Source organism: Limanda limanda, chromosome 17, assembly GCF_963576545.1.
Source record: "Limanda limanda chromosome 17, fLimLim1.1, whole genome shotgun sequence".
Lineage (NCBI taxonomy): Eukaryota > Metazoa > Chordata > Actinopteri > Pleuronectiformes > Pleuronectidae > Limanda > Limanda limanda.
The window spans coordinates 2,497,177-2,514,903 of NC_083652.1; the positions used below are offsets into that span (position 1 = coordinate 2,497,177).

The 17,727-nt window shown below is 42.9% G+C and overlaps 10 non-coding genes across 10 annotated transcripts; all 10 read left to right on the top strand.

Annotated features, from left to right (window-relative positions):
• Window positions 1-1,225: 1,225 nt before the first annotated feature.
• Window positions 1,226-1,307, top strand: trnas-gcu (transfer RNA serine (anticodon GCU)). Its single transcript has one exon. It is a non-coding gene; the product is annotated as a tRNA-Ser (tRNA).
• Window positions 1,308-4,289: 2,982 nt separating this feature from the next.
• trnas-gcu (transfer RNA serine (anticodon GCU)) lies at window positions 4,290-4,371 on the top strand. Its single transcript has one exon. It is a non-coding gene; the product is annotated as a tRNA-Ser (tRNA).
• A 1,455-nt stretch (window positions 4,372-5,826) lies between these two features.
• trnas-gcu (transfer RNA serine (anticodon GCU)) lies at window positions 5,827-5,908 on the top strand. The gene has a single exon. It is a non-coding gene; the product is annotated as a tRNA-Ser (tRNA).
• Window positions 5,909-7,364: 1,456 nt separating this feature from the next.
• On the top strand, window positions 7,365-7,446 carry trnas-gcu (transfer RNA serine (anticodon GCU)). The gene has a single exon. It is a non-coding gene; the product is annotated as a tRNA-Ser (tRNA).
• A 1,455-nt stretch (window positions 7,447-8,901) lies between these two features.
• Window positions 8,902-8,983, top strand: trnas-gcu (transfer RNA serine (anticodon GCU)). Its single transcript has one exon. It is a non-coding gene; the product is annotated as a tRNA-Ser (tRNA).
• A 1,456-nt stretch (window positions 8,984-10,439) lies between these two features.
• Window positions 10,440-10,521, top strand: trnas-gcu (transfer RNA serine (anticodon GCU)). Its single transcript has one exon. It is a non-coding gene; the product is annotated as a tRNA-Ser (tRNA).
• Window positions 10,522-11,976: 1,455 nt separating this feature from the next.
• trnas-gcu (transfer RNA serine (anticodon GCU)) lies at window positions 11,977-12,058 on the top strand. The gene has a single exon. It is a non-coding gene; the product is annotated as a tRNA-Ser (tRNA).
• A 1,455-nt stretch (window positions 12,059-13,513) lies between these two features.
• trnas-gcu (transfer RNA serine (anticodon GCU)) lies at window positions 13,514-13,595 on the top strand. Its single transcript has one exon. It is a non-coding gene; the product is annotated as a tRNA-Ser (tRNA).
• Window positions 13,596-15,050: 1,455 nt separating this feature from the next.
• trnas-gcu (transfer RNA serine (anticodon GCU)) lies at window positions 15,051-15,132 on the top strand. Its single transcript has one exon. It is a non-coding gene; the product is annotated as a tRNA-Ser (tRNA).
• Window positions 15,133-16,588: 1,456 nt separating this feature from the next.
• Window positions 16,589-16,670, top strand: trnas-gcu (transfer RNA serine (anticodon GCU)). The gene has a single exon. It is a non-coding gene; the product is annotated as a tRNA-Ser (tRNA).
• Window positions 16,671-17,727: the final 1,057 nt, after the last annotated feature.

Genomic DNA, 17,727 nt, shown 5'->3' on the forward strand with positions numbered 1-17,727 from the left:
AGTATGGTGATAAGCCACCATGTGCTGTCAAGAAAAACCTCCTTCCTACTTGGCGGTGGCTCTATAACTCTCTGAACCATGCTGGAAGGAACACCATTTTTCTGTATAATATCAGTCCATGGCATAAAAACAAGGAAATCTATCATTTTTTAGAAGGGGACTTTGTCAAACTGAATTTCAAAACTTTCTCTACCAGACTTAAATCAAGAAATAACAAATTTTCTGGAGAATGTGGGCATCGATCCCACTACTTCTCACATGCTAAGCGAGCGCTCTACCATTTGAGCTAATTCCCCATCTACTGAGATCTCTGTAAATCACTCACTTGCCCAGTCTCCCCTTAGGGCCTGTGATGAGAGACTTCATTCATTTGTCTAGGCAATGTGATACATTTTAGGACAGAACATACATGCTGAGCAGGTTGTGAGGTCTTGCCACAGAAACCACCCTTTCACAGGGGGATTAGCTCAAATGGTATAGCGCTCGCTTTGCACGTGAGAGGTAGTGGGATCGATGCCCACATTCTCCACTATTGAACCCTCAACTGCTTCTTGTGAGTGACATCTATTTACTTCTACCTCAAGATGAAACTTCTCGGTATCAAACCTCTGCACACAGCTGTGCATAGTCTTGCTTTGGTTTCTTGAAAACCTGTCAAGTCTCTTTCCAGATCCTCTTTAAGTTCTAACTTAGTAGTGGGACGCGAGAGGTATTTCCACTCTCTGGCCCTTTGCATATCTTCACATTGCGTGTAACCCTAATGACTCACACTATAGTGAGGTGCTAAACACACCTTGACTCAAGAGGTCCCACACCCCACCAGTTTGTGGGGGGTTAAACAACCTGCATGTTTAACACAACAACTCTGCGTATAGGTGAAGATCCTAGAGAGATTAATTACCTGAAACCTCCCACAAGTCTTTTGGATTTAAAGAAGCCTCTTGGACGACCAGTGTAGCATCTTCAAGAAACACAAGCAAGGCCAGTTGCCTATGTGAGCAGGTACAAAACCAGAAAACATTAGTTAGAGTCCTGTAGGCCCCTAAATTGGTCTCCAGTAAAGAAATGATAACCAACTGTGGTCTGCACGCATGGGTTAGAAACCTTTTTTGTCAGCAATAGTTTTATCTTCTTCTGGGGTCCACAGCCCCTTGTCACCATTGTAACAACTCTCTTTAGAACAGGAAAAATTTCAATTTGAGGAGATAAACTTACCTCTGAATAGGACGAGGTGGCCGAGTGGTCAAGGCGATGGACTGCTAATCCATTGTGCTCTGCACGCGTGGGTTCGAATCCCATCCTCGTCGCAGCCAAGTTTACACAATATTGTTCTCTAATTGACTCCTTCAGCTTACTCTGCTGCATAAGATCATTATCTCAAATGCTGTATTCTTGTCTCGTGTACTGACAAAAACGCTTACTAAGACTATCAACCAGGTGATTTAACATTGTAACCTGTTCTGAATGTCTTACCAACTTGAAATGACAGATTAGAAACAGATTATTGTGGAAAATATGATCATTCAGTGAGTGTCTAAGTATGGTGATAAGCCACCATGTGCTGTCAAGAAAAACCTCCTTCCTACTTGGCGGTGGCTCTATAACTCTCTGAACCATGCTGGAAGGAACACCATTTTTCTGTATAATATCAGTCCATGGCATAAAAACAAGGAAATCTATCATTTTTTAGAAGGGGACTTTGTCAAACTGAATTTCAAAACTTTCTCTACAAGACTTAAATCAAGATATAACAAATTTTCTGGAGAATGTGGGCATCGATCCCACTACTTCTCGCATGCTAAGCGAGCGCTCTACCATTTGAGCTAATTCCCCATCTACTGAGATCTCTGTAAATCACTCACTTGCCCAGTCTCCCCTTAGGGCCTGTGATGAGAGACTTCATTCATTTGTCTAGGCAATGTGATACATTTTAGGACAGAACATACATGCTGAGCAGGTTGTGAGGTCTTGCCACAGAAACCACCCTTTCACAGGGGGATTAGCTCAAATGGTATAGCGCTCGCTTTGCACGTGAGAGGTAGTGGGATCGATGCCCACATTCTCCACTATTGAACCCTCAACTGCTTCTTGTGAGTGACATCTATTTACTTCTACCTCAAGATGAAACTTCTCGGTATCAAACCTCTGCACACAGCTGTGCATAGTCTTGCTTTGGTTTCTTGAAAACCTGTCAAGTCTCTTTCCAGATCCTCTTTAAGTTCTAACTTAGTAGTGGGACGCGAGAGGTATTTCCACTCTCTGGCCCTTTGCATATCTTCACATTGCGTGTAACCCTAATGACTCACACTATAGTGAGGTGCTAAACACACCTTGACTCAAGAGGTCCCACACCCCACCAGTTTGTGGGGGGTTAAACAACCTGCATGTTTAACACAACAACTCTGCGTATAGGTGAAGATCCTAGAGAGATTAATTACCTGAAACCTCCCACAAGTCTTTTGGATTTAAAGAAGCCTCTTGGACGACCAGTGTAGCATCTTCAAGAAACACAAGCAAGGCCAGTTGCCTATGTGAGCAGGTACAAAACCAGAAAACATTAGTTAGAGTCCTGTAGGCCCCTAAATTGGTCTCCAGTAAAGAAATGATAACCAACTGTGGTCTGCACGCATGGGTTAGAAACCTTTTTTGTCAGCAATAGTTTTATCTTCTTCTGGGGTCCACAGCCCCTTGTCACCATTGTAACAACTCTCTTTAGAACAGGAAAAATTTCAATTTGAGGAGATAAACTTACCTCTGAATAGGACGAGGTGGCCGAGTGGTCAAGGCTAATCCATTGTGCTCTGCACGCGTGGGTTCGAATCCCATCCTCGTCGCAGCCAAGTTTACACAATATTGTTCTCTAATTGACTCCTTCAGCTTACTCTGCTGCATAAGATCATTATCTCAAATGCTGTATTCTTGTCTCGTGTACTGACAAAAACGCTTACTAAGACTATCAACCAGGTGATTTAACATTGTAACCTGTTCTGAATGTCTTACCAACTTGAAATGACAGATTAGAAACAGATTATTGTGGAAAATATGATCATTCAGTGAGTGTCTAAGTATGGTGATAAGCCACCATGTGCTGTCAAGAAAAACCTCCTTCCTACTTGGCGGTGGCTCTATAACTCTCTGAACCATGCTGGAAGGAACACCATTTTTCTGTATAATATCAGTCCATGGCATAAAAACAAGGAAATCTATCATTTTTTAGAAGGGGACTTTGTCAAACTGAATTTCAAAACTTTCTCTACAAGACTTAAATCAAGATATAACAAATTTTCTGGAGAATGTGGGCATCGATCCCACTACTTCTCGCATGCTAAGCGAGCGCTCTACCATTTGAGCTAATTCCCCATCTACTGAGATCTCTGTAAATCACTCACTTGGCCAGTCTCCCCTTAGGGCCTGTGATGAGAGACTTCATTCATTTGTCTAGGCAATGTGATTCATTTTAGGACAGAACATACATGCTGAGCAGGTTGTGAGGTCTTGCCACAGAAACCACCCTTTCACAGGGGGATTAGCTCAAATGGTAGAGCGCTCGCTTTGCATGTGAGAGGTAGTGGGATCGATGCCCACATTCTCCACTATTGAACCCTCAACTGCTTCTTGTGAGTGACATCTATTTACTTCTACCTCAAGATGAAACTTCTCGGTATCAAACCTCTGCACACAGCTGTGCATAGTCTTGCTTTGGTTTCTTGAAAACCTGTCAAGTCTCTTTCCAGATCCTCTTTAAGTTCTAACTTAGTAGTGGGACGCGAGAGGTATTTCCACTCTCTGGCCCTTTGCATATCTTCACATTGCGTGTAACCCTAATGACTCACACTATAGTGAGGTGCTAAACACACCTTGACTCAAGAGGTCCCACACCCCACCAGTTTGTGGGGGGTTAAACAACCTGCATGTTTAACACAACAACTCTGCGTATAGGTGAAGATCCTAGAGAGATTAATTACCTGAAACCTCCCACAAGTCTTTTGGATTTAAAGAAGCCTCTTGGACGACCAGTGTAGCATCTTCAAGAAACACAAGCAAGGCCAGTTGCCTATGTGAGCAGGTACAAAACCAGAAAACATTAGTTAGAGTCCTGTAGGCCCCTAAATTGGTCTCCAGTAAAGAAATGATAACCAACTGTGGTCTGCACGCATGGGTTAGAAACCTTTTTTGTCAGCAATAGTTTTATCTTCTTCTGGGGTCCACAGCCCCTTGTCACCATTGTAACAACTCTCTTTAGAACAGGAAAAATTTCAATTTGAGGAGATAAACTTACCTCTGAATAGGACGAGGTGGCCGAGTGGTCAAGGCGATGGACTGCTAATCCATTGTGCTCTGCACGCGTGGGTTCGAATCCCATCCTCGTCGCAGCCAAGTTTACACAATATTGTTCTCTAATTGACTCCTTCAGCGTACTCTGCTGCATAAGATCATTATCTCAAATGCTGTATTCTTGTCTCGTGTACTGACAAAAACGCTTACTAAGACTATCAACCAGGTGATTTAACATTGTAACCTGTTCTGAATGTCTTACCAACTTGAAATGACAGATTAGAAACAGATTATTGGGGAAAATATGATCATTCAGTGAGTGTCTAAGTATGGTGATAAGCCACCATGTGCTGTCAAGAAAAACCTCCTTCCTACTTGGCGGTGGCTCTATAACTCTCTGAACCATGCTGGAAGGAACACCATTTTTCTGTATAATATCAGTCCATGGCATAAAAACAAGGAAATCTATCATTTTTTAGAAGGGGACTTTGTCAAACTGAATTTCAAAACTTTCTCTACCAGACTTAAATCAAGAAATAACAAATTTTCTGGAGAATGTGGGCATCGATCCCACTACTTCTCACATGCTAAGCGAGCGCTCTACCATTTGAGCTAATTCCCCATCTACTGAGATCTCTGTAAATCACTCACTTGGCCAGTCTCCCCTTAGGGCCTGTGATGAGAGACTTCATTCATTTGTCTAGGCAATGTGATACATTTTAGGACAGAACATACATGCTGAGCAGGTTGTGAGGTCTTGCCACAGAAACCACCCTTTCACAGGGGGATTAGCTCAAATGGTAGAGCGCTCGCTTTGCATGTGAGAGGTAGTGGGATCGATGCCCACATTCTCCACTATTGAACCCTCAACTGCTTCTTGTGAGTGACATCTATTTACTTCTACCTCAAGATGAAACTTCTCGGTATCAAACCTCTGCACACAGCTGTGCATAGTCTTGCTTTGGTTTCTTGAAAACCTGTCAAGTCTCTTTCCAGATCCTCTTTAAGTTCTAACTTAGTAGTGGGACGCGAGAGGTATTTCCACTCTCTGGCCCTTTGCATATCTTCACATTGCGTGTAACCCTAATGACTCACACTATAGTGAGGTGCTAAACACACCTTGACTCAAGAGGTCCCACACCCCACAAGTTTGTGGGGGGTTAAACAACCTGCATGTTTAACACAACAACTCTGCGTATAGGTGAAGATCCTAGAGAGATTAATTACCTGAAACCTCCCACAAGTCTTTTGGATTTAAAGAAGCCTCTTGGACGACCAGTGTAGCATCTTCAAGAAACACAAGCAAGGCCAGTTGCCTATGTGAGCAGGTACAACACCAGAAAACATTAGTTAGAGTCCTGTAGTCCCCTAAATTGGTCTCCAGTAAAGAAATGATAACCAACTGTGGTCTGCACGCATGGGTTAGAAACCTTTTTTGTCAGCAATAGTTTTATCTTCTTCTGGGGTCCACAGCCCCTTGTCACCATTGTAACAACTCTCTTTAGAACAGGAAAAATTTCAATTTGAGGAGATAAACTTACCTCTGAATAGGACGAGGTGGCCGAGTGGTCAAGGCGATGGACTGCTAATCTATTGTGCTCTGCACGCGTGGGTTCGAATCCCATCCTCGTCGCGGCCAAGTTTACACAATATTGTTCTCTAATTGACTCCTTCAGCGTTCTCTGCTGCATAAGATCATTATCTCAAATGCTGTATTCTTGTCTCGTGTACTGACAAAAACGCTTACTAAGACTATCAACCAGGTGATTTAACATTGTAACCTGTTCTGAATGTCTTACCAACTTGAAATGACAGATTAGAAACAGATTATTGTGGAAAATATGATCATTCAGTGAGTGTCTAAGTATGGTGATAAGCCACCATGTGCTGTCAAGAAAAACCTCCTTCCTACTTGGCGGTGGCTCTATAACTCTCTGAACCATGCTGGAAGGAACACCATTTTTCTGTATAATATCAGTCCATGGCATAAAAACAAGGAAATCTATCATTTTTTAGAAGGGGACTTTGTCAAACTGAATTTCAAAACTTTCTCTACCAGACTTAAATCAAGAAATAACAAATTTTCTGGAGAATGTGGGCATCGATCCCACTACTTCTCGCATGCTAAGCGAGCGCTCTACCATTTGAGCTAATTCCCCATCTCCTGAGATCTCTGTAAATCACTCACTTGGCCAGTCTCCCCTTAGGGCCTGTGATGAGAGACTTCATTCATTTGTCTAGGCAATGTGATACATTTTAGGACAGAACATACATGCTGAGCAGGTTGGGAGGACTTGCCACAGAAACCACCCTTTCACAGGGGGATTAGCTCAAATGGTAGAGCGCGCGCTTTGCATGTGAGAGGTAGTGGGATCGATGCCCACATTCTCCACTATTGAACCCTCAATTGCTTCTTGTGAGTGACATCTATTTACTTCTACCTCAACATGAAACTTCTCGGTATCAAACCTCTGCACACAGCTGTGCATAGTCTTGCTTTGGTTTCTTGAAAACCTGTCAAGTCTCTTTCCAGATCCTCTTTAAGTTCTAACTTAGTAGTGGGACGCGAGAGGTATTTCCACTCTCTGGCCCTTTGCATATCTTCACATTGCGTGTAACCCTAATGACTCACACTATAGTGAGGTGCTAAACACACCTTGACTCAAGAGGTCCCACACCCCACCAGTTTGTGGGGGGTTAAACAACCTGCATGTTTAACACAACAACTCTGCGTATAGGTGAAGATCCTAGAGAGATTAATTACCTGAAACCTCCCACAAGTCTTTTGGATTTAAAGAAGCCTCTTGGACGACCAGTGTAGCATCTTCAAGAAACACAAGCAAGGCCAGTTGCCTATGTGAGCAGGTACAAAACCAGAAAACATTAGTTAGAGTCCTGTAGTCCCCTAAATTGGTCTCCAGTAAAGAAATGATAACCAACTGTGGTCTGCACGCATGGGTTAGAAACCTTTTTTGTCAGCAATAGTTTTATCTTCTTCTGGGGTCCACAGCCCCTTGTCACCATTGTAACAACTCTCTTTAGAACAGTAAAAAATTTCAATTTGAGGAGATAAACTTACCTCTGAATAGGACGAGGTGGCCGAGTGGTCAAGGCGATGGACTGCTAATCCGTTGTGCTCTGCACGCGTGGGTTCGAATCCCATCCTCGTCGCACCCAAGTTTACACAATATTGTTCTCTAATTGACTCCTTCAGCGTACTCTGCTGCATAAGATCATTATCTCAAATGCTGTATTCTTGTCTCGTGTACTGACAAAAACGCTTACTAAGACTATCAACCAGGTGATTTAACATTGTAACCTGTTCTGAATGTCTTACCAACTTGAAATGACAGATTAGAAACAGATTATTGTGGAAAATATGATCATTCAGTGAGTGTCTAAGTATGGTGATAAGCCACCATGTGCTGTCAAGAAAAACCTCCTTCCTACTTGGCGGTGGCTCTATAACTCTCTGAACCATGCTGGAAGGAACACCATTTTTCTGTATAATATCAGTCCATGGCATAAAAACAAGGAAATCTATCATTTTTTAGAAGGGGACTTTGTCAAACTGAATTTCAAAACTTTCTCTACCAGACTTAAATCAAGAAATAACAAATTTTCTGGAGAATGTGGGCATCGATCCCACTACTTCTCGCATGCTAAGCGAGCGCTCTACCATTTGAGCTAATTCCCCATCTCCTGAGATCTCTGTAAATCACTCACTTGGCCAGTCTCCCCTTAGTGCCTGTGATGAGAGACTTCATTCATTTGTCTAGGCAATGTGATACATTTTAGGACAGAACATACATGCTGAGCAGGTTGTGAGGACTTGCCACAGAAACCACCCTTTCACAGGGGGATTAGCTCAAATGGTAGAGCGCTCGCTTTGCATGTGAGAGGTAGTGGGATCGATGCCCACATTCTCCACTATTGAACCCTCAATTGCTTCTTGTGAGTGACATCTATTTACTTCTACCTCAACATGAAACTTCTCGGTATCAAACCTCTGCACACAGCTGTGCATAGTCTTGCTTTGGTTTCTTGAAAACCTGTCAAGTCTCTTTCCAGATCCTCTTTAAGTTCTAACTTAGTAGTGGGACGCGAGAGGTATTTCCACTCTCTGGCCCTTTGCATATCTTCACATTGCGTGTAACCCTAATGACTCACACTATAGTGAGGTGCTAAACACACCTTGACTCAAGAGGTCCCACACCCCACCAGTTTGTGGGGGGTTAAACAACCTGCATGTTTAACACAACAACTCTGCGTATAGGTGAAGATCCTAGAGAGATTAATTACCTGAAACCTCCCACAAGTCTTTTGGATTTAAAGAAGCCTCTTGGACGACCAGTGTAGCATCTTCAAGAAACACAAGCAAGGCCAGTTGCCTATGTGAGCAGGTACAAAACCAGAAAACATTAGTTAGAGTCCTGTAGTCCCCTAAATTGGTCTCCAGTAAAGAAATGATAACCAACTGTGGTCTGCACGCATGGGTTAGAAACCTTTTTTGTCAGCAATAGTTTTATCTTCTTCTGGGGTCCACAGCCCCTTGTCACCATTGTAACAACTCTCTTTAGAACAGGAAAAATTTCAATTTGAGGAGATAAACTTACCTCTGAATAGGACGAGGTGGCCGAGTGGTCAAGGCGATGGACTGCTAATCCGTTGTGCTCTGCACGCGTGGGTTCGAATCCCATCCTCGTCGCACCCAAGTTTACACAATATTGTTCTCTAATTGACTCCTTCAGCGTACTCTGCTGCATAAGATCATTATCTCAAATGCTGTATTCTTGTCTCGTGTACTGACAAAAACGCTTACTAAGACTATCAACCAGGTGATTTAACATTGTAACCTGTTCTGAATGTCTTACCAACTTGAAATGACAGATTAGAAACAGATTATTGTGGAAAATATGATCATTCAGTGAGTGTCTAAGTATGGTGATAAGCCACCATGTGCTGTCAAGAAAAACCTCCTTCCTACTTGGCGGTGGCTCTATAACTCTCTGAACCATGCTGGAAGGAACACCATTTTTCTGTATAATATCAGTCCATGGCATAAAAACAAGGAAATCTATCATTTTTTAGAAGGGGACTTTGTCAAACTGAATTTCAAAACTTTCTCTACCAGACTTAAATCAAGAAATAACAAATTTTCTGGAGAATGTGGGCATCGATCCCACTACTTCTCGCATGCTAAGCGAGCGCTCTACCATTTGAGCTAATTCCCCATCTCCTGAGATCTCTGTAAATCACTCACTTGGCCAGTCTCCCCTTAGGGCCTGTGATGAGAGACTTCATTCATTTGTCTAGGCAATGTGATACATTTTAGGACAGAACATACATGCTGAGCAGGTTGGGAGGACTTGCCACAGAAACCACCCTTTCACAGGGGGATTAGCTCAAATGGTAGAGCGCGCGCTTTGCATGTGAGAGGTAGTGGGATCGATGCCCACATTCTCCACTATTGAACCCTCAATTGCTTCTTGTGAGTGACATCTATTTACTTCTACCTCAACATGAAACTTCTCGGTATCAAACCTCTGCACACAGCTGTGCATAGTCTTGCTTTGGTTTCTTGAAAACCTGTCAAGTCTCTTTCCAGATCCTCTTTAAGTTCTAACTTAGTAGTGGGACGCGAGAGGTATTTCCACTCTCTGGCCCTTTGCATATCTTCACATTGCGTGTAACCCTAATGACTCACACTATAGTGAGGTGCTAAACACACCTTGACTCAAGAGGTCCCACACCCCACCAGTTTGTGGGGGGTTAAACAACCTGCATGTTTAACACAACAACTCTGCGTATAGGTGAAGATCCTAGAGAGATTAATTACCTGAAACCTCCCACAAGTCTTTTGGATTTAAAGAAGCCTCTTGGACGACCAGTGTAGCATCTTCAAGAAACACAAGCAAGGCCAGTTGCCTATGTGAGCAGGTACAAAACCAGAAAACATTAGTTAGAGTCCTGTAGTCCCCTAAATTGGTCTCCAGTAAAGAAATGATAACCAACTGTGGTCTGCACGCATGGGTTAGAAACCTTTTTTGTCAGCAATAGTTTTATCTTCTTCTGGGGTCCACAGCCCCTTGTCACCATTGTAACAACTCTCTTTAGAACAGTAAAAAATTTCAATTTGAGGAGATAAACTTACCTCTGAATAGGACGAGGTGGCCGAGTGGTCAAGGCGATGGACTGCTAATCCGTTGTGCTCTGCACGCGTGGGTTCGAATCCCATCCTCGTCGCACCCAAGTTTACACAATATTGTTCTCTAATTGACTCCTTCAGCGTACTCTGCTGCATAAGATCATTATCTCAAATGCTGTATTCTTGTCTCGTGTACTGACAAAAACGCTTACTAAGACTATCAACCAGGTGATTTAACATTGTAACCTGTTCTGAATGTCTTACCAACTTGAAATGACAGATTAGAAACAGATTATTGTGGAAAATATGATCATTCAGTGAGTGTCTAAGTATGGTGATAAGCCACCATGTGCTGTCAAGAAAAACCTCCTTCCTACTTGGCGGTGGCTCTATAACTCTCTGAACCATGCTGGAAGGAACACCATTTTTCTGTATAATATCAGTCCATGGCATAAAAACAAGGAAATCTATCATTTTTTAGAAGGGGACTTTGTCAAACTGAATTTCAAAACTTTCTCTACCAGACTTAAATCAAGAAATAACAAATTTTCTGGAGAATGTGGGCATCGATCCCACTACTTCTCGCATGCTAAGCGAGCGCTCTACCATTTGAGCTAATTCCCCATCTCCTGAGATCTCTGTAAATCACTCACTTGGCCAGTCTCCCCTTAGGGCCTGTGATGAGAGACTTCATTCATTTGTCTAGGCAATGTGATACATTTTAGGACAGAACATACATGCTGAGCAGGTTGTGAGGACTTGCCACAGAAACCACCCTTTCACAGGGGGATTAGCTCAAATGGTAGAGCGCTCGCTTTGCATGTGAGAGGTAGTGGGATCGATGCCCACATTCTCCACTATTGAACCCTCAATTGCTTCTTGTGAGTGACATCTATTTACTTCTACCTCAACATGAAACATCTCGGTATCAAACCTCTGCACACAGCTGTGCATAGTCTTGCTTTGGTTTCTTGAAAACCTGTCAAGTCTCTTTCCAGATCCTCTTTAAGTTCTAACTTAGTAGTGGGACGCGAGAGGTATTTCCACTCTCTGGCCCTTTGCATATCTTCACATTGCGTGTAACCCTAATGACTCACACTATAGTGAGGTGCTAAACACACCTTGACTCAAGAGGTCCCACACCCCACCAGTTTGTGGGGGGTTAAACAACCTGCATGTTTAACACAACAACTCTGCGTATAGGTGAAGATCCTAGAGAGATTAATTACCTGAAACCTCCCACAAGTCTTTTGGATTTAAAGAAGCCTCTTGGACGACCAGTGTAGCATCTTCAAGAAACACAAGCAAGGCCAGTTGCCTATGTGAGCAGGTACAAAACCAGAAAACATTAGTTAGAGTCCTGTAGTCCCCTAAATTGGTCTCCAGTAAAGAAATGATAACCAACTGTGGTCTGCACGCATGGGTTAGAAACCTTTTTTGTCAGCAATAGTTTTATCTTCTTCTGGGGTCCACAGCCCCTTGTCACCATTGTAACAACTCTCTTTAGAACAGGAAAAATTTGAATTTGAGGAGATAAACTTACCTCTGAATAGGACGAGGTGGCCGAGTGGTCAAGGCGATGGACTGCTAATCCGTTGTGCTCTGCACGCGTGGGTTCGAATCCCATCCTCGTCGCACCCAAGTTTACACAATATTGTTCTCTAATTGACTCCTTCAGTGTACTCTGCTGCATAAGATCATTATCTCAAATGCTGTATTCTTGTCTCGTGTACTGACAAAAACGCTTACTAAGACTATCAACCAGGTGATTTAACATTGTAACCTGTTCTGAATGTCTTACCAACTTGAAATGACAGATTAGAAACAGATTATTGTGGAAAATATGATCATTCAGTGAGTGTCTAAGTATGGTGATAAGCCACCATGTGCTGTCAAGAAAAACCTCCTTCCTACTTGGCGGTGGCTCTATAACTCTCTGAACCATGCTGGAAGGAACACCATTTTTCTGTATAATATCAGTCCATGGCATAAAAACAAGGAAATCTATCATTTTTTAGAAGGGGACTTTGTCAAACTGAATTTCAAAACTTTCTCTACCAGACTTAAATCAAGAAATAACAAATTTTCTGGAGAATGTGGGCATCGATCCCACTACTTCTCGCATGCTAAGCGAGCGCTCTACCATTTGAGCTAATTCCCCATCTACTGAGATCTCTGTAAATCACTCACTTGGCCAGTCTCCCCTTAGGGCCTGTGATGAGAGACTTCATTCATTTGTCTAGGCAATGTGATACATTTTAGGACAGAACATACATGCTGAGCAGGTTGTGAGGTCTTGCCACAGAAACCACCCTTTCACAGGGGGATTAGCTCAAATGGTAGAGCGCTCGCTTTGCACGTGAGAGGTAGTGGGATCGATGCCCACATTCTCCACTATTGAACCCTCAACTGCTTCTTGTGAGTGACATCTATTTACTTCTACCTCAAGATGAAACTTCTCGGTATCAAACCTCTGCACACAGCTGTGCATAGTCTTGCTTTGGTTTCTTGAAAACCTGTCAAGTCTCTTTCCAGATCCTCTTTAAGTTCTAACTTAGTAGTGGGACGCGAGAGGTATTTCCACTCTCTGGCCCTTTGCATATCTTCACATTGCGTGTAACCCTAATGACTCACACTATAGTGAGGTGCCAAACACACCTTGACTCAAGAGGTCCCACACCCCACCAGTTTGTGGGGGGTTAAACAACCTGCATGTTTAACACAACAACTCTGCGTATAGGTGAAGATCCTAGAGAGATTAATTACCTGAAACCTCCCACAAGTCTTTTGGATTTAAAGAAGCCTCTTGGACGACCAGTGTAGCATCTTCAAGAAACACAAGCAAGGCCAGTTGCCTATGTGAGCAGGTACAAAACCAGAAAACATTAGTTAGAGTCCTGTAGTCCCCTAAATTGGTCTCCAGTAAAGAAATGATAACCAACTGTGGTCTGCACGCATGGGTTAGAAACCTTTTTTGTCAGCAATAGTTTTATCTTCTTCTGGGGTCCACAGCCCCTTGTCACCATTGTAACAACTCTCTTTAGAACAGGAAAAATTTCAATTTGAGGAGATAAACTTACCTCTGAATAGGACGAGGTGGCCGAGTGGTCAAGGCGATGGACTGCTAATCCATTGTGCTCTGCACGCGTGGGTTCGAATCCCATCCTCGTCGCAGCCAAGTTTACACAATATTGTTCTCTAATTGACTCCTTCAGCTTACTCTGCTGCATAAGATCATTATCTCAAATGCTGTATTCTTGTCTCGTGTACTGACAAAAACGCTTACTAAGACTATCAACCAGGTGATTTAACATTGTAACCTGTTCTGAATGTCTTACCAACTTGAAATGACAGATTAGAAACAGATTATTGTGGAAAATATGATCATTCAGTGAGTGTCTAAGTATGGTGATAAGCCACCATGTGCTGTCAAGAAAAACCTCCTTCCTACTTGGCGGTGGCTCTATAACTCTCTGAACCATGCTGGAAGGAACACCATTTTTCTGTATAATATCAGTCCATGGCATAAAAACAAGGAAATCTATCATTTTTTAGAAGGGGACTTTGTCAAACTGAATTTCAAAACTTTCTCTACCAGACTTAAATCAAGAAATAACAAATTTTCTGGAGAATGTGGGCATCGATCCCACTACTTCTCGCATGCTAAGCGAGCGCTCTACCATTTGAGCTAATTCCCCATCTACTGAGATCTCTGTAAATCACTCACTTGCCCAGTCTCCCCTTAGGGCCTGTGATGAGAGACTTCATTCATTTGTCTAGGCAATGTGATACATTTTAGGACAGAACATACATGCTGAGCAGGTTGTGAGGTCTTGCCACAGAAACCACCCTTTCACAGGGGGATTAGCTCAAATGGTATAGCGCTCGCTTTGCACGTGAGAGGTAGTGGGATCGATGCCCACATTCTCCACTATTGAACCCTCAACTGCTTCTTGTGAGTGACATCTATTTACTTCTACCTCAAGATGAAACTTCTCGGTATCAAACCTCTGCACACAGCTGTGCATAGTCTTGCTTTGGTTTCTTGAAAACCTGTCAAGTCTCTTTCCAGATCCTCTTTAAGTTCTAACTTAGTAGTGGGACGCGAGAGGTATTTCCACTCTCTGGCCCTTTGCATATCTTCACATTGCGTGTAACCCTAATGACTCACACTATAGTGAGGTGCTAAACACACCTTGACTCAAGAGGTCCCACACCCCACCAGTTTGTGGGGGGTTAAACAACCTGCATGTTTAACACAACAACTCTGCGTATAGGTGAAGATCCTAGAGAGATTAATTACCTGAAACCTCCCACAAGTCTTTTGGATTTAAAGAAGCCTCTTGGACGACCAGTGTAGCATCTTCAAGAAACACAAGCAAGGCCAGTTGCCTATGTGAGCAGGTACAAAACCAGAAAACATTAGTTAGAGTCCTGTAGTCCCCTAAATTGGTCTCCAGTAAAGAAATGATAACCAACTGTGGTCTGCACGCATGGGTTAGAAACCTTTTTTGTCAGCAATAGTTTTATCTTCTTCTGGGGTCCACAGCCCCTTGTCACCATTGTAACAACTCTCTTTAGAACAGGAAAAATTTCAATTTGAGGAGATAAACTTACCTCTGAATAGGACGAGGTGGCCGAGTGGTCAAGGCGATGGACTGCTAATCCGTTGTGCTCTGCACGCGTGGGTTCGAATCCCATCCTCGTCGCACCCAAGTTTACACAATATTGTTCTCTAATTGACTCCTTCAGCGTACTCTGCTGCATAAGATCATTATCTCAAATGCTGTATTCTTGTCTCGTGTACTGACAAAAACGCTTACTAAGACTATCAACCAGGTGATTTAACATTGTAACCTGTTCTGAATGTCTTACCAACTTGAAATGACAGATTAGAAACAGATTATTGTGGAAAATATGATCATTCAGTGAGTGTCTAAGTATGGTGATAAGCCACCATGTGCTGTCAAGAAAAACCTCCTTCCTACTTGGCGGTGGCTCTATAACTCTCTGAACCATGCTGGAAGGAACACCATTTTTCTGTATAATATCAGTCCATGGCATAAAAACAAGGAAATCTATCATTTTTTAGAAGGGGACTTTGTCAAACTGAATTTCAAAACTTTCTCTACCAGACTTAAATCAAGAAATAACAAATTTTCTGGAGAATGTGGGCATCGATCCCACTACTTCTCGCATGCTAAGCGAGCGCTCTACCATTTGAGCTAATTCCCCATCTCCTGAGATCTCTGTAAATCACTCACTTGGCCAGTCTCCCCTTAGGGCCTGTGATGAGAGACTTCATTCATTTGTCTAGGCAATGTGATACATTTTAGGACAGAACATACATGCTGAGCAGGTTGGGAGGACTTGCCACAGAAACCACCCTTTCACAGGGGGATTAGCTCAAATGGTAGAGCGCGCGCTTTGCATGTGAGAGGTAGTGGGATCGATGCCCACATTCTCCACTATTGAACCCTCAATTGCTTCTTGTGAGTGACATCTATTTACTTCTACCTCAACATGAAACTTCTCGGTATCAAACCTCTGCACACAGCTGTGCATAGTCTTGCTTTGGTTTCTTGAAAACCTGTCAAGTCTCTTTCCAGATCCTCTTTAAGTTCTAACTTAGTAGTGGGACGCGAGAGGTATTTCCACTCTCTGGCCCTTTGCATATCTTCACATTGCGTGTAACCCTAATGACTCACACTATAGTGAGGTGCTAAACACACCTTGACTCAAGAGGTCCCACACCCCACCAGTTTGTGGGGGGTTAAACAACCTGCATGTTTAACACAACAACTCTGCGTATAGGTGAAGATCCTAGAGAGATTAATTACCTGAAACCTCCCACAAGTCTTTTGGATTTAAAGAAGCCTCTTGGACGACCAGTGTAGCATCTTCAAGAAACACAAGCAAGGCCAGTTGCCTATGTGAGCAGGTACAAAACCAGAAAACATTAGTTAGAGTCCTGTAGTCCCCTAAATTGGTCTCCAGTAAAGAAATGATAACCAACTGTGGTCTGCACGCATGGGTTAGAAACCTTTTTTGTCAGCAATAGTTTTATCTTCTTCTGGGGTCCACAGCCCCTTGTCACCATTGTAACAACTCTCTTTAGAACAGTAAAAAATTTCAATTTGAGGAGATAAACTTACCTCTGAATAGGACGAGGTGGCCGAGTGGTCAAGGCGATGGACTGCTAATCCGTTGTGCTCTGCACGCGTGGGTTCGAATCCCATCCTCGTCGCACCCAAGTTTACACAATATTGTTCTCTAATTGACTCCTTCAGCGTACTCTGCTGCATAAGATCATTATCTCAAATGCTGTATTCTTGTCTCGTGTACTGACAAAAACGCTTACTAAGACTATCAACCAGGTGATTTAACATTGTAACCTGTTCTGAATGTCTTACCAACTTGAAATGACAGATTAGAAACAGATTATTGTGGAAAATATGATCATTCAGTGAGTGTCTAAGTATGGTGATAAGCCACCATGTGCTGTCAAGAAAAACCTCCTTCCTACTTGGCGGTGGCTCTATAACTCTCTGAACCATGCTGGAAGGAACACCATTTTTCTGTATAATATCAGTCCATGGCATAAAAACAAGGAAATCTATCATTTTTTAGAAGGGGACTTTGTCAAACTGAATTTCAAAACTTTCTCTACCAGACTTAAATCAAGAAATAACAAATTTTCTGGAGAATGTGGGCATCGATCCCACTACTTCTCGCATGCTAAGCGAGCGCTCTACCATTTGAGCTAATTCCCCATCTCCTGAGATCTCTGTAAATCACTCACTTGGCCAGTCTCCCCTTAGTGCCTGTGATGAGAGACTTCATTCATTTGTCTAGGCAATGTGATACATTTTAGGACAGAACATACATGCTGAGCAGGTTGTGAGGACTTGCCACAGAAACCACCCTTTCACAGGGGGATTAGCTCAAATGGTAGAGCGCTCGCTTTGCATGTGAGAGGTAGTGGGATCGATGCCCACATTCTCCACTATTGAACCCTCAATTGCTTCTTGTGAGTGACATCTATTTACTTCTACCTCAACATGAAACTTCTCGGTATCAAACCTCTGCACACAGCTGTGCATAGTCTTGCTTTGGTTTCTTGAAAACCTGTCAAGTCTCTTTCCAGATCCTCTTTAAGTTCTAACTTAGTAGTGGGACGCGAGAGGTATTTCCACTCTCTGGCCCTTTGCATATCTTCACATTGCGTGTAACCCTAATGACTCACACTATAGTGAGGTGCTAAACACACCTTGACTCAAGAGGTCCCACACCCCACCAGTTTG